We start from the raw sequence: 12978 nt of genomic DNA, 5'->3' as shown, positions 1-12978 counted from the left end.
TAATAGTCACCAATAAATCAAATAGGGAAGTCTGAAGAAATTCTTTACCCACGGAGTGGTGGGAATAAAATAGATGCATTTAAGGGGAAGCTAGATAAGTACACAAGAGAGAAAGGAATGGAAAGTTATTCTGGTAGGCTTAGTTGAGGAAGGGCAGGAAGAGGCTTACGTGGAGCATAAACCAGTTGGGCCAAATGGCCTGTATTTTTGCTGTATACACTGTGTAATTCTATGTAATCCACAACTGTTTTGGGGGAATTGTGGTTGTGCGCAATTGGCTGCTGCGTTTCACCCACATAATATTCAGTCAATTAATTTTACAGTGTATTCTGTGAAGCGCCTTTGATGTCTCAAGGACATGTTAAGGTGCTTTTTCAAATGCTACATTATGATTATTATTATTATTATCCAGCTATGATAACCCTACCCAATAGGGCTTCGGCTTGCAGGATTAATGGGAGCCGAGTGGGAAAATTCCACTCTGTATCTGAAATGTAAGGATTATTATTAGTGAGCTTTGGGAGGGACAGTGTTACAAGCAGGAATTCGTAAGCAGGTCAATGCTTCTGGTGTTGATGACGATTGGATTGCAGCAATGCCTGAGGCTGACAGCAGCATGTTCTGTCCTGCCCATATACAGAGAAGATGCAGTATTCATGAAGATTTCTCAAGGTAGGTATTGTATCCTGAGCCCAACAATGTAGCCAGCATGCAAGACACCTGCTCTCAGAGGACCTGATGGGTGTAAAACCACATCTTACACCAACCACACAACTGATTTCCCAAGCGGGAGGACCTGGATTTGATTCCCGAAATCTTAGGCAAGTTTCCTTACTTTACACGCCACTGTTTACCCAGCAGTAAGAAGGATCACAGTTGTTAATTAATTGGTACATCGTTTTTCCAGGGGTAATAATCCCTCCCCAAAAAATGTGTTCATTCAATCCAAGACTGTTTGTGGGACGCTGCTGTGTGCATTTGGCTGTTGAGTTTTGCCCACTGTGTATTTGTGGGCAAAACTCAACAGCCAAATGCACACAGCAGCGTCCCACAAACAGTCTTGGATTGAATGAACACATTTTACAATATATTCACAATATATTTGCAACATATTCTGTGAAACACTTGGAGACGTCGCAATGATATGATAAGGCACTACATCAAATGCAAGGATTATGATTATGATTATTGTTGTAAACATGATTGTTGTAGACATGATTCTACGTGAAGGGCTCTATATAAATTCTAGTTGTTGCTGTTGCTAAGCATCAAAAGGTCTCACACTGGTATTAAAAGATCTGCAATGATCTTAATATAGCCTGGATGGCTTCTCCTGTTTTCCCATATTCCTGTGCTCTTCACACTCTTTACTTACATGAAGGAGTTTAAAGCTTACTCCATGTTAAGATCATTAATTCCACACACTCACAATTTCCAGAGGCCTTAAATTCTCTTTCAATCTTACAATTTTACATGTAGCCCCACCAAAATATTGACTGTGTTATACCAGCTCCTCACCCCCATCCTTGTCCTCACCTTCAAGTCCCTCCACAGTCTCTCCCCCACCAACGTCTGTAACCTCCTCAAACACCACTAACCTGGCTGTTCCTTTGCTTAGCTGACACTAGCCTACTCCATGTCCCTGCTCTCGCCGCCCCACCATAGGTGGGCAGGATTTCAGCCACTCTCCACCCTCTCTCTCTCGAGCTCCATTTCCAGGACCCTCCAGCTCTCTTCCTCCTCCCCGTCAATCACGTACGTTTCAAAATGCCCGTGAAGTCCTGTAGCTCAGTGATTAGTGGTTAGAGCATTTGTCTCGCAAGCAAGAAAACTTGGGTTTGATTCCCGGGCAGGGTGAAACGCTGGGCAAGTTTCCTTATTCCACACACCTCTGTTACCTGGAGGTAAGTAGCAATTCGGTTGTTAGTTGATTGGCGGATCGCTTTCCAGGAGTAATAATCCCTTCCTGGTGTCTGCCCTGAAATTGTTCTTTACAACTTTAAACCTGTGTCCTTTTGTGAAATTATAAAAATGATAATAATTTGATCATTCAATCCACCACCGTTTGTGGGACACTGCTGTGTGCAATTGGCTGCTGCGTTTCGCAAGTATACAGTCAATTCACCTTCCAGTATATTCTGTGAAGTGCTTTAAGACATCTCGATTTATTTTATAAAATCTAACTCTCTGACCGTGCTTTTGGTCATCTTTCCTCATCTCATTCCCCCTCAGCTTCAGTGCCCAGTCACAATTGGGATGGTAGGGTGGGTGCTCTGCAGGGATTAGATCAGATGGGGCGAAGTGTCTTCTTCACCCAAACCCATCTTGTGATCTTGTGTTGACAATGTCAGTAATCACAACAAATCACAGTGGTTAGGTCGCCTAACACCCGGAAATCTGTCTGCAGGCAAACCGTGTGATCACGCCTCAGTCCACTTTGAAGTTCTTTTCAAAAGTTCACAAGATCAGTTTGCATGAAGAAAACCCTTCTGATCTCCTCCCTCCAGAACATCCACCCTACCATCCCTCCATCACAGCATCCAGCTGCTTTTTAACGAGTGTCTTGTCTTCAACCCCAGTTCCTGGTAACCTGGTTGCAATGATGGCCCACTGGCAACAAAAACAACTTACATTTATATGGCAACCCTCAATCAGGGTAGCGTCACAGAGTGCTTGACAGTGGCGGAGCATGGTGCCGAGCTCGGAGGAGGGGGAGGTGACCCACAACAACAGCAGCAAATTACATTTGTATAATGCCTTTCATGTCAGGAGAAATCCCGGTCCAAGAGAAAGGTCCTCAGCCATGGCCTGAAGGTGGTGAATGAACAGGCAAGGCGGAGGGATAGAGGAAGAGTGTTCCAGAGTTTCAGGGTGCAGTGGTTGAAAGTGGGGCCGCCGATGGCGGAACGGAGGGCACGAGCGAATTTATTTGTTGCTGTTTGGAAGCTTGCTCATTCAGATGATGCATTCTCTCCGCTAATTCGAAGTGGGTTAACATATTAATATTATTGTGACTATGATGTCACCTCTCAGGATGTGGCGGTGAGTCAGCGCTCTTCTCAGAACTTTGGCTCCGAGCCTTGGCGTCCAGCGAGCTGAATGCCTGCCATTTCCCTAACGTTTCCTGCTCGCTGATCTGCACATCTCAGGCAGAGGGAAAAGGAAGCCAATCTAGAATGAGGGTATTGTATTCCATGTTAGAAAATGAATATTAAAGGTTAAGCCTCAGTACATCAGCTCCACTAACATCATCAAGTGATATCATACTCTCTGACTGACACGCTGTTTGAACTTTATGCCTTTCACATTAACCCCATGTCAGGAATCTGAACTCAAGTAGTCCAGACCGACTCTCCAATACAGTGTGGGGAGGTGTGGGGGGGGTGGGGGAGTTGCTGTGTGCAAGTTCGCTGCCACGTTTGCCTAGAAAACACACAGTCACTACATTTTACTGTAAATCCTGTGGGTTCTTTGAGATGTTTTCGCTGTATCTGATGTATAGCTTATTATTTATTATTGACTTATTGGAATGGCTCTGCTTTTATTCTGAGTCTTTTTACCTCTGCCTTTCCTCAACAACATATTTATAGAGCACACTTCAGGTAGGGTAGCATCTCAGAGTGCTGGTGGAGCCTGATGCTGAGCTGGGGGGGGGGGGGTGGAGGGGAGATGACCATAGGCATGCTCAAAAAGGTTGACGGATTGAGGCAAGGAGTTTCAGAGATTTGGGACACAGTAACTGAAAGCACGACCATCACTGATGGAGAAGAGAGGACAAGGGAGGAGAAGGCATGAGCCAGCTGAGAAAATGAAGTGGGTAGTGGAGTGAAATTTGAGCAGTTCAGAGAGGTAGGGAGGTGCCATATCCGAGTGAGACGATCTTGGAATTGATTCATTCTGCCCTAGGGAGCCAGTGGAGCCTGGCAGGGACTGGGGGGAATGGGGTGTGGACTCTGATGTTGGTGAGTTCACGTGTGACAGAGTTTTGAATCAATTGGACTTTGTAAATGGTGGAGCTGTATTTTACTCTGGGCTTTTGCTCACCGAGGCCTCAAATAGAAAAATAAATTTCACATTGACTGCATCATGTCAAAATCTCTAAATAGGCATATCAAAAGTCATTGCTATCAGGTGTGGTGACTGTTACACAGACATAGCTGGCCATAGAAGATAGCTCAGAAATTTGCAGCACAGAAGAAGGCCAGTAGTCACATTGTGTCTGTGTTGCTTCTTTAAGAGCAACCCTTCAGTCCCATTTACTTGCCCCCCCCCCCCACACACACACTTCTGTAGTTTAGGTATGTATCTTGCTCCCTTTTGAAAACTGATATGGATTCCTGGTTGTTGATCAATTGGCGGATCGGTTTTATGGGGGGTAATAATCCCTTCAAAAAAAAAAGATTAAATGATAATGATTTATTCAATCCACTCAATCCACAACTGTTTGTGGGACCCTGCTCTGCGAAATTGGCTGCTGCATCTTACCTGCAAAAAATCAGTCACTACACTTTACAGTATATTCTGTGAAGCACTTTGAGATGTCTTGAAAACACGAGAAGGCGCTATATCAAATGCAAAGATTATTATTTATTATTCTGCCTCAACCACTGCTCCCGGCAGCACATGTCTTAACCGCTCTGTGTGTGAAAACATTTCTCCTAACCTCCCCATTTGCTCGAACCCGAGTCCTCTCACTTGCTCACTTGCGAGTCGAGTGCGCTCGCCGCTGAGCGACAGGACTCCACATTGGATTAATTGTAAAGTGCACTGACTGCATATTTTGCAGATGAACATGGCAGCCAATTGCGTACAGTGAAATCCTACAAGCCACCACAAAGTGAGTGTCTGATTTTATCTCGGAGATTGTTGGGTCAGAGAGCAGACTGGGCCTGACAGGTGGGTGGTTGGTGGATCGGAATTCCCACTGAAACGTGGCAAGGAAACGGTAACTCGGAGATGACAAACGCATATGGTCTTGACATTCCTCAACCTCTTACTCGAGAGGACAAAGCGAGTCATGTGTTGTCTATTCCCCTGTGTTTTTCAGTGCAGTTTCAAGTGTTAAATGCTTCAAGGTAAAATGAAAGGGCGTTTTGATTCCCCTCTTCCTAATGACGTGTGTTAGGCTGCTGATTGCTTCCTATGAAATTATTGGGACACAAAATCTCACTGCTCGCTTCCGACGGAACTTCCGCCCTGCACCTGTCCGGCCCGGGATCACATCACTTGCTCGATAAAAGGTTGTGCACTTCCTGAGAAAAGTGATTAAATAAAGACACAGAGGATGTGTTCCAAATTAAAGCATTAAAACGGCTTCAAGAAATAAACAGCTTCCTTTTTTAAAAAAAATTCCAGACTTGGGCTCTTCACTACTATTAAATTTTTGTGTTTACAGTAAATAAGCTGTGAAAGGTATAAGCTATCGTAACCTTCCTAATGGTACCTTTAATCTGACATTTACATTAGAATACATTAGAATATACAGCACAGAAACAGGCCATTCGGCCCAACTGGTCTCTGCCAGTATTTATGCTCCACATGAGCCTCCTCCTGCCCTTCCTCAACTAAGCCTTCAAGCATAACCTCCTATTCCTTTCTCCCTCATGTACCTATCTAGCTTTCCCTTAAATACATCTATGCTATTTGCTCAACAACTCCCTACTCTGTGTGAAAAAATTTCTTCTAACTTCCCTATTTGATCTATTTGTGACTATTTTATATTGATGGCCCCTGGTTTTGGTCTCCCCCAAAACCACATTTGATGCAGCACCTTTCACAGCAGGCAGACACCTCCAAGCGCTTTACAGGATACATTGCGAGTATAGTGACTGTGCATTTTGCAGGCGAATGCTGTACCTTCTGAGGCAAAAATCAGGACTTGGAACCCATAACATCCAGACTGATACTGCAGTGCTGGGAGGAGCGCTGCATTGCCAGGGGTGCTATCTTTTAGGTGAGACGTTAAACCGAGGTGCCGTCTGTCCCTGTTCAGGTGGACGTTAAAGATCCAGCGGCGCTATTCAAAAAGGGAAAGGAGTTTCTCTCTCCCAGTGTCCTGGCTGACAATCCCCCAGATAAAATTGGTCACTCACTTCATGGCTGTTTGTGGGACATTGCTGTGTGCAAATTGGCTTCCACATTTGCCCACAAAATACATAGTCACTACAATTTAAAATTTATTATATGAAGCATTTTGAGACATCATGAGAGCATGATAAATACACTGTATCAAATGTAAGGATTATTATTATTAGATTATCAATCGTACTTGAGGATGGTATCAAGCCTTTCATGTTGGGTGGTGTCTCAAATGTGTGAAAGAGCCAATTTGGGCAGAATAACGTTTTTCAAACAGCCACAGTCAGTATATGTTCAACTGTATCTGGGGGATTGTTGTCCAGGACACCAGGAAAGAGAAACTCCCTTCTCTTTTCCAATAGTGTTACAGGATCTTTAACATCCAACTGAACAGTCACAGATGGGACCTCGGTTTAACATCTCATCCAAAGGACGACACCTTTGACAATGTGATGCTCCCCCCAGCACTTCAGTGTAGCGTCAGATCAGACTCCTGACTTGAGGCTTGAACACACAAACTTCTGACTCAGACTGACTCTGGTTCAGTCGGTCAAACTTCTGTGACTGACTGAGTCCAGACTGAGGAGTACAGGAGAGTGGTTGGGGTGAAACACAAATAAATGGGACTAAACGCATCGTTCTTTCAAAGAGCAACAGAAATACGATAGTCTGAATGCCCTCCTTCTGTGTTGTAGGCTTAATAATAAAACTCCTTGTATTTGATATAGTGCTTTATCATGTCTTCGAGACGTCTCAAAGCGCTTCACAGAATATATTGTAAAGTGTAGTGACTGTATATTTTGTGGGTGAAACGCAGCAGTCAATTGCACACAACAGTGTCCCACAAAGAGTCGTGGATTGAATGACCAAATTATTATTATATTTTTTGAAGGGATTATTACCCCCAGATAAACAATCCGCCAATCAACTAACATCCGGGTTCCTACTTACTGCTAGGTCAATAGAGAAGTGTGGAGTAAGGAAACTTGGCCAACGTTTCGACCTGCCCAGGAATTGAACCCAGGTCCTCTGGTTTGCAATGTGAGTACTCTAACCACTAAGATACAGGACTTTATGATCCCTGTTAGGGATTCCTTAGACTGCTATGGACTGATCAAGACTGGAGCACTATTTGGCAGCTTCCTGCTGTTCCCATCGTACTATCCCTGTGACTCAAACACACTGAATCAGACCAGGAAAACAACCAAAAACAACACAGCCTCTAAACGCTCTGTCCCGAGGAGATGAATTGCCGTCAAGGAAAGAGAGGACATGAGCTCAGGGAAAACAAGCTGAAACATTGGCTTCAGAAGCCAACTGAGCATCCAGCGAGAGAACAGTCGTCTCTTCTCATGCGGCTTATTATAAAATCTCAGGCTTCGCATTTGTTTTAAGAAGTTGGACGATTTTGAGAAGAAAAACAAGCTGCCCAGCTGTGTGCTGAAATCCGTCCGAGACGTTTTGGCTCTCAATGGATCAACTGTAGGAAGGGTGGGAACCACATGACTCACTCCACTCCCAGCACAGACGTTGAGGGATGTGAGGAAACGGTCCAAACCCTCATGGCTTCGGCATAATGGTCACTCTGAGCCCAGTGAGAGCTTCCCACATTTCCCAGGTGACGCCCTCATGCTTTTTGTTTCATCTATTTGACTACACGGAGTTACTGTAGTCACTGTAGCTCAGTGGATAGAGCACTTGCCTCACAAACGAGAGGACCTGGGTTCGATTCCCGGGGAGGGCAAAACGTTGAGCAAGTTTCCTTACTCCACACACCTCTGTTTACCTAGCAGTAAGTAGGAACCTGATTTTTTTTTCAAGGGAATCCGCTGCGCGGTCACTTCCCCTCCAACTTCCACCCACCACCCACCCCTTCCCTCCCACACTCCGACTCCTACCCATCCTCCCCTACACACCTTCGTACCCGTTTCCCCACCCTCTGTCACTGAACTCATCCAATCCCTAAAACCAACCACCTGCTCCCTTGACCCCATCCCCACTCCACTCCTTATCTCCCAGCTCCCCTTTCTTGCCCCACATATCACTGACATCATCAACCTGTCCCTCTCCTCTGGCTCTGTCCCCATTCCATTAAAAACTGCCATCATCACGCCCACCCTGAAAAAACCCTCCCTTGATGCGTCGCAGCTATCAAGCTACCGGCCAATCTCCAACCTCCCCTTTCTCTCCAAGGTCTTGGAAAGAGTTGTCGCCTCCCAACTGCGCTCTTTCCTTTCCACCCATTCTCTTTTCGAACCCCTTCAGTCAGGTTTCCGTGCTGCCCATAGCACAGAAACTGCCCTGGTCAAGGTCACCAATGATATCCTGACCATCTGTGACCAGGGCTCCCTCTGTCTCCTCGTCCTCCTCGACCTATCGGCAGCATTCGATACGGTCGACCACGCTATCCTACTCCACCGCTTGTCCTCCCACCTCAACCTTCAAGGCACTGTCCTTGAATGGTTTAGGTCGTACCTTTCTCACCGTCTTCATTTCGTCTCGACGAATGGCTTCTCCTCCACCCCCCGTACTGTCTCATGTGGTGTCCCTCAGGGCTCTGTCCTTGGTCCCCTCCTCTTCACCCTCTATATGCTCCCCCTTGGTGACATCATCCGCAGACATGGAGTTAACTTCCACATGTATGCGGATGACACCCAACTCTACCTTTCCTCCTCTACTCTCAACTCCACGACCACCGATGTCCTGACAGCCTGCCTGTCCGACATCGAGTCCTGGACGAGAGACAACTTTCTTCAGCTCAACGTGCGAAAAACCGAGGCCCTCCTGATTGGCTCACGTCAGCGCCTCCGCACCTCAGGCGCTGACACCATCAGCATCCAAGGCTGCACTCTCCACCTCTCAAAGCCAGTCAGGAACCTCGGCGTTTTGTTCGACCCTGAGCTGTCCTTTCTCCCTCACATCCGCACCACAACTGGCACCGCCTTCCATCACCTCCGGAACATCGCCAGACTACGGCATTACCTCACCCCTCACGCTGCTGAAACTCTGGTCCACGCCTTTGTCACCTCAAGGCTGGACTATGGGAACTCTCTCCTCGCCGGCCTTCCCGCCACCTCCCTCCACAAGCTGCAGGTCATTCAGAACTCTGCAGCTCGTGTACTGTCCCGCACCAGGCTTCGGGACCACATCACTCCCACCCTCGCTCGCCTCCACTGGCTCCCCATCCCCCAGAGGATTGATTTCAAGATCCTCATCCTCACCTACAAGGCCATTCACGGCCTTGCTCCCTCCTACCTCTCCGACCTACTATCCCCCTACCTACCTGCCCGTACCCTCCGTTCCTCTGGCTCCGGTCTGCTCCACGTCCCCCGCCCCAACCGCCCTACCATCGGTGGTCGGGCCTTCAGCCTCTCAGCCCCCAGGCTCTGGAACTCCATCCCCCAGTGCCTTCGCCGCTTCCTCCCTTTCCTCCTTCAAGGCCGGTCTCAAAACCTTTCTCTTTGACCGTGCCTTCAGCTCCCCTCTCGACTCTCTTCCCCTCCTCGCTCCCTCCCTTCCCTCCCCTTACCCTGACCATTTCCCCCTCCTCGCTCCCTCCCTTCCCTCCCCTCACCCTGACCATTTCCCCCCTGCTCGGGTCATGACCCAACTGTGCAGCGCCTTGGGACGTCCTCCTGACGTGAAAGGCGCTTTATAAATGGAATCTTGTTGTTGTTGTTGTTGTTTTAGACGACTGGTGGATCACTTTTCTGGGGGTAATAATATTCAAAAAATGCATTTAAAAAATAATAATTTTGATCACTCAATCCATGACTGTTTGTGGGACACTGCTGTGCGCAATTAGCTGCCGTGTGTTGTGCCCACAATATACACATTCAAGTCACATTACACTGTATTCTATGAAGCGCTTTGAGACGTCTCAAAGACCTGATAAGGTGCTAGATCAAATGCAAGGATTATTATTATTACTCTCGCCTCTGAATCCGAAGGTTATGGGTTCGAATCTCACCTTTGAAACCTTGAGCTCATATAATCCAGGATGACATTCCAATGTAGTGTTGGGGGGAGCGTTGCTATGTCTGATACACCCTCATTCAGATGAGACGTTAAACCGAAGTCTCATCTGTGCCTGTTCAGATGGACATTAAAGATTCCGTGGCGCTATTGGGAAAGAAAATGGGAGTTTCTCTCCCCAGATAAAATTGGTCACTCACTAGCCAATGATTTGTGGAATATTTCTGGAACGTTGTGTGCAAATTAATTCCCCATTCAAAGAAAAAATGTAAACAGTGACTTCGCTTTACAGTAAATCCTGTTTTTTGAGACTCTTCACAGAATTTACGTGAAGCAATGTGTCTGTTTACATTTTTTCATTGAATGCAGCAGTCAATTTGCACACAACAATGTTCCACAAACAACAACTTGCATTTATACGGTGCCACTCACGCAGGGTCCCAGAGCGCTTGAAAACCATCATGGAATGAATGATGTGAAAAGGTGCCGTGTCAAATACAAGGATAAGTGTCATAATAGGTGCTATGAATTTCCAAAAGTACGTCCTGTCACATTTGTTCCGCTTATAGCTATAAAAAAAATCCTAACAGCTTCCAATTGACACTGAAGGTAAATAAGTGCTTTACACATCCCTTTGGCCAGTACTCACATCTCCCTCATCGATAGCCACTTTCTTCAGACCCATTAGTGACTGGATAAATCAATTGAATTCTCCAGTGACAGCTCAGTTGGTGTTGACACCACAGAATCACACAATCACATGATGATTTAGGTGAAGAAGACCATTCAGCCGATTTGATCTCCTCACTCTAGAACACCCACCCTACCGTCCTGGCCTCAACCCCCCTTCCCGGTAACCTGTTCCATTCACTATTTTGTGGAATCCTCTAATGTATAGTGTATAGTGTGCCACCGAGAGGGCCCAGTTTTGATTCCCAAGAGGGGCAAAACCTTGGGCCAGTTTCCTTACTCCACATGCCTCTGTTTACCTAGGAGTAAGTAGGAACCGGTGGTTAGTCGATTGGTGGATCGCTTTCCAGGGGTAATAATCCCTTCAAAATATATATTTTTTTAAATAAAAATTTGCTTACTCAATCCTCGACTGTTTGTGGGCACTGCTGTGTACAATTAGCCGCCGCGTTTTGTCTATAAAATATCCAGTCACTACACTTTACAATGTATCTTGTGAAGTGCTTTGAGACGTCTTGTGATGTGATAAGTTGCTATATCAAATGCAAAGATTATTGTTATTATTATTGTTGTTATTAATTAAACTACGTAAAGAAAAGTTTCCTGGTGTCAGTCCTGCCCTGTTTAACAACTCCAAACCTGTGTCCTCTTTGTTGTACTGTCTGGGTGCATCCAAACTTTTGAAGCACTTCAATATAAAGTGTAGTCAACCAATTTTGTGCACAGCAAAGTCCCACAAACAGCCGTGCACAGTGTACGACTGATTTAATTTGGAGGCGTTGATGCTTTGGAGAGGTGAGAGGAAAGGGCAGTGCGGTAGGAGTTATCTCTTTGCTATAAGAGCCCAGTGCAGACTCGATGGGCCAAATGGCCTCATTCTGTGCTGTAAATTCCTCAGCCCAACCCAACCCAGCCCAACCAGCCCTGCCCAACCCAGCCAAACCCAGCTGAGCCCAAACCAGCCCAGCCCAACCTAGCCCAACCCAGTCCTGCCCAACCTAGCCCAGCCAAACTCAGCCCAGTCCAACCCAACTCAAACCAAACCAGCCCAGCCCAACCCAGCCCAGCTCAGCCCAAACCAAACCAGCCCAACCCAGCCCAACCAGCCCAACACAACCCAACCCAACATAGTCCAAACCATCGCAACCCAACCTAGCCCAACACAACCCAATACAACACAACCCAGCCTAGCACAGCCCAGCTCAGCCCAAGCCAAACCAGCCCAAGCAGCCCAACAGAATCCAACACAGCCCAACCCAGCCCAACCAGTCCAACCCAACACAACCCAACACAACCCAGCCCAGCCTAGCCCAAACTAACTCAACCAAGCCTAACCCAGCCCAGCCCATCCCAACCCAGCCCAGCCCAGCCCAAACCAGCCCAACCCAACCCAAATCAGCCCAGCCCAACACAGCCCATCCCAAACCAGCCCAACACAACCCAGCCCAAACCAACCCAATACAACCCAGCCCAACCCAGTTGAACCCAACCCAACTCAAACCAGCCCAGCTCAACCCAACGCAGCCCAGCCCGAAACAACCCTGCTCAACCCAGCCCCACCCAACCTAGCCCAAATCAGCCAAGCCCAGCCCAACCCAGCCCAGGCCAACCCAAGCCAGCCCCCACCCTCTGAAAGTCCATCCCAAAGTATCTCCACCTCACCCTCTCCCTTGCCTCCTTCAAGGCCCATCTCAAAACTATCCTTTTCAGAACATGCTTTTGGTCATCTTCCCTCCTCCACCCTATTGGCCTCCACCCTTCTCTGATCCCAACCATCAGCTTGGGTCAAAATTCTTGACTGCCCAGTGCCTTGGGACGTCCTCGCAATGTGAAAGGCGCTATAAAAATGTAATTTACTGTTGTTGTTACCTGACTTTGCAACACTGACACTGACTGGCACTGACTTGGCAGCCTCACACACGGACCACAGGGTTGAGTAATGTGGGAAATGAAAATATCAACGTGGATACTGTTCTTCTGAGGTTGAGGTTATGGCAACAATGTGGGGGCCTAGTGGAGAAAGATTTACTCCACAAATGTCTGAGGCTGCTCATTGGGAACTCACAAGGAAAGTGAAGCATTTCTCACTGGGCACTTTCTCACCATTTACCAACATCCCCGATAATATAATAATAATAATAATAATAATCCTTGCATTTGATATAGCGCTTTTCACGTCGGGGGGAACGCGGCAGCCAATTGCGCACAGCAATGTTCCACAAACAGTCGTAGATT

The sequence above is a fragment of the Callorhinchus milii genome, unplaced genomic scaffold (assembly GCF_018977255.1).
Source record: "Callorhinchus milii isolate IMCB2004 unplaced genomic scaffold, IMCB_Cmil_1.0 Scaffold3, whole genome shotgun sequence".
Taxonomy (NCBI): Eukaryota; Metazoa; Chordata; class Chondrichthyes; order Chimaeriformes; family Callorhinchidae; genus Callorhinchus; species Callorhinchus milii.
The sequence above is the reverse complement of the archived record's forward strand: the minus strand, read 5'-3'. Positions refer to the sequence as shown.